Here is a 4,284-nt window from a genome sequence, read left to right as displayed (position 1 = left end):
TTTGTTAAGTTTTTTCTAGATAATTAATAAAAAGAATTTAATTTATAAAAAAAATAATTACTTAGTTCAAATTTTTTAGCCATGATTGATCAAGGTCCGAGTAAGTCTATTTTACATGTTATATATTTTTACTTTGACCCACTTATTCATCTCTGTCCATTCAACTCAGTTTAGTAATAAGCTGGAAGATTTCTTTGCTTTCTTTTGATTGCTTTGTTGCCTGGTGAAGGCTTTTGACAAGATTTTTAAGCTTGATCGGAGTTAGAATCGATATAATATTGAATATATTATAAAATTAATAATTTTTTAAAATAATATATTATTATAATTATTAGTTTAATATATTTTGTAATTCATAATGATAATAAATTTATTTAAATTAATATTTTAATAAATTTATAAAATAATTTAAAATTTTTCAAGTGAAATTTTAAATGATAATATTTTAAGATGTCGGATGGATTTGGACCATTTTGAGTTTGAGCCATCTTGGATATATATATATATATATATCCAGACCAATAGTGTTCCGTAGCGAGAGTCGAACCTTCTCAGCATCAAGACTCTACTCCAGCAGGATGGGCAGTACCTCCATCAAATTATTTCAAGTGTAATATTGACGCTGAAGTGTTAGCTGTCTCTTAAAAAAATTGACCGGACTTAAGTGGGAAGGAGTGTCCATGTTCAAGGACATACAAGGGACAAGTTACCTTTATCTCAAACCAACGTAGGATCTTAATATACTCTCTCATGCCTAAGATCAAACACGTAAAGCATGAAATACTCATGAGAGGCCTAAATATTGGTTATGAAAACTCTGATACTATCTTAAGAAAATAAGCTGGACCTAACTTATCTTCAAAAGTTAACTCAAGGGGAGAGAAGTACCCAATACCATATATAAGGGCACATTATCTTATCTCAAATCAATGTGAGATCTTAGTACAGGCAAGAATGAGTCAAGTTTTGGGGCTATTGTGTGGGATTCAAATGGACACTTCTTAACAGGTTTTTCTGGTTTCCAAGATGGTTGCCTTCCTCCTCGGATATCTGAAGCAGTGGCTCTCTGTGAATAATTGAGATGGCTACTTCATCATTTTCCTCGTCATGTCTTGCTCGAAACAGATTGTAAAGAGGTGTTTAATGCGATGGTTACTTCTGAAGATGATTGGTCGGAGTTCAGTGATTGTAAACATTTTCTAGTTTCAGATGTACTTTCATTGGGTGAAAAGACAAGCAAATTGAGTAGTTCATGCCAAGGTAGCTTTATTTTATGCTAGTCCAACTGTATCGATTCAGCTTCCAAGTTCTTTATCTAACATTTTGTTGTCTGAGGTTTTCCAAGTTTTTCCACTGTTGATCTAAGTGGGGTCTGATATTGGATTGGTTTATATTGACTCAGCTAAATTTTTCCTAGCTTGATTCATAAAATTTTAATTTTCAAAAAAATAAAAAAGAATTTTTGGTATATTTCTAAATTTAAAAAGAAAACAAGAGAAGTTGCTCACGCTTTACAAATAATATTTTTGTAATCAGTAATTTTGGTGTGATTTTAGTATGTTACAATTTAAATAAATTCAAAAATAATAATTAATATGAATTTAATAATTAAATAAATTAAGTAAATGTAAAAGAAAAATGAAAGGAAATAAATAATTATATAAATCATATTTAAATGATTAAAATTAAAATAAATTAAAATTAAATAATAACTTAAAGAAAAAATGCTTGAGTCGTTAAGAGAATAGAGGAAACTGCTATGTCAGATATAATAGAGATGCCATGTCAGCTGTCCTGTCATGCCATGGTAGGGTATAATCGAGAAGAATTAAAAAAATATAGGATTTAATTGATATTTTTATAATAAGGGTAGAATTGTAAAATTTTAAAAAGTATAAGTTTTTTTTTTTTTTTTGAAAATTTGCCCTATAACATGATATGAAAAAGAAATTTAGGAGAAAATGGGCTAACGTAAACTATTTTGAATAATGTCCAAAACGTTATGAGCTCTGAAGAGTCCACAAATTTTTTGGAGTTGGGCTTCGCACACAAAATATGCTTGAATTTTGCTTCACAAATTAACTTGTTTGCCTAGTTAGTGCATTTATTAAGATTTTATAAATAAAATAAATAATAAATTTATTATCAAATATATAATTCTAATATTATATGGAAGTATTTATCAAATAATTTATTAAATTTATTTAATTAAACTTTATTAATTGGATTGTTAAATTGATATTTAATTAGTTTGAAAATAATTAAATAAAAATCATAAAATTATTGATATATATTAATCCAAAAACTTTACAAAGCATAGATTTTCTTCCTCGTTTATTTTTTAATTAATTTTCAGACTAAATGGTCTAATTAATTCTAAATAAATAAATAAAATAATTAATAAAAACTAATCTACCGTATATCAATAATCTAATTATAATATAAAAAATTAAGAAAAAAAAGAAAATTAGTTCTCTCATTGATAATAAAAAAATAAACTTTTTTCGAATCTTTTTTCTCTGAGAATAAAGGATATAAAGGAAGTGGCATGATATCTTCCCATGCCCAGAAGAATATATGCCTGAGTGGGCTTTGCCTATTTAACATTATCATGATTCAATATTGTTAGCTTATCACTCTATCTTCATACCTTTATTTTATTTAATTTTTCCTCGTGTTCTTCCGATTGATGCCTCCATCTCTTGCTTCTTCTCTGTGCTCAGTAGGGCTAAGCATTCGGTTCAAATCGAATTGAACCATCAAAATTAAATTAATCAAATTACTATATTTTAAAAATTAAATCAAATTAAAATGAATGATAAATCAAATCAAACTGAATAGCTCTATTTTGGTTTGATTCGATTTGAATCAATTAATTTTGAGTTTTGATTGATTTTTTAATTTAGACTTAATTTTCAAGTTATTTGATATGATTTTAACTTTAATTTGAATCAAATAACCATTAATCAATGAAATTAAACAAGTTATATATATATAATTACATATAATTCATAAATTCCATATAAAAATAAATCAATTTAAAAATTAATAAAACAATCCGATTGGGTTTGGTTCAACTAATTTTTTTTCTCTTCAAAACTTAACCGAACCGAAATAACCAAAATTTTTAGAATGTAAAACCAAACCGAATCGAATCGAATTATTTTAAAAATTAAATCAAATTACTAAATTAAGGTGATTCGATTCGATTTATTCTGTTCAAATCGAATAGTATTCACCTCTAGTGCTAGGACATATGGAATTTTCAGATTCAATCCAACTAAATTCAAACTCTGGAGAAATACCTTAAATAATATATTATTATTTTTTATTAAAAATTAATTTATTTATATAAATATAATAATTTTAATAAAAAATATAAATATATTATTAAGATTACGATTTATTTTTTAATAAATAAATTTATATTATATAATAATAAATTAAAATAAAGAGAATTCATTCTACCCTATTTTGTTTTGCAAGAAAGTCCCCACACTGACTCTAAATTTCTAAGAAATAAAAATCAAAGAGCGATTCTGCTTCTGACCTGTCTCGTAACCATTCTTGTGCAGGAATTCAATATGCACTACAAGCAATCAACAACTGCACCAGGTTGTCAGGAGAAGCTGGGCTCCTCTAAGTTTTCTTTTTTTTTGTTGGGTTTTTCAGGTTTTTCTTGATGGGTTATTCTCTTTCTCTTTGTGTGGTTAATTAATTTGTGTGATTGGCTTACAGATGCAAAGTTGTCCATTCAGCTTGTCACTAATGACAAACTTTAAACAAGTTATCTTATCAGGAAATTTTGGTATCTCCATCAGGAGATTTTTCATGTCAAAATTTGTTGGATTACATAAAATCTGAAAATTATGGACAGAAAAAAGAAAAGAAATGTTTGCTCCTTTAATTTTTTAAATAATTATTTTGCCCTTTACAACTTGAATTGTTGGAAAATGTCACCACATTTTCAACACAAAAAGCCTATTATAATGCAAATGCGAATATAAAAATAGAATATATGCAATCTTTAGCCTAATATGGACGGCTTTGGATAAGTTAATTTGGCCCAGCAAATGAGCTGTTGTCCAAAACCATAGTAATTAAGATGTGATTTGCTGCTTGTTTTATTAAGAAAATCTGTCGGTTACTTCCCTTCAAAATCAATTACAACTCATTGCTCAAGGAATATATCTCACTAATATATTGGCAAAATATTCCTTATATTTATTGAAAAGTTTAATTTAATTAATTTTTAACTTTTTATTTAATTTTATCTAAAAGTTT

Source organism: Hevea brasiliensis, chromosome 15 (genome assembly GCF_030052815.1).
Source record: "Hevea brasiliensis isolate MT/VB/25A 57/8 chromosome 15, ASM3005281v1, whole genome shotgun sequence".
In the NCBI taxonomy this organism is placed as follows: domain Eukaryota; kingdom Viridiplantae; phylum Streptophyta; class Magnoliopsida; order Malpighiales; family Euphorbiaceae; genus Hevea; species Hevea brasiliensis.
This window is presented reverse-complemented; position numbering follows the sequence as displayed.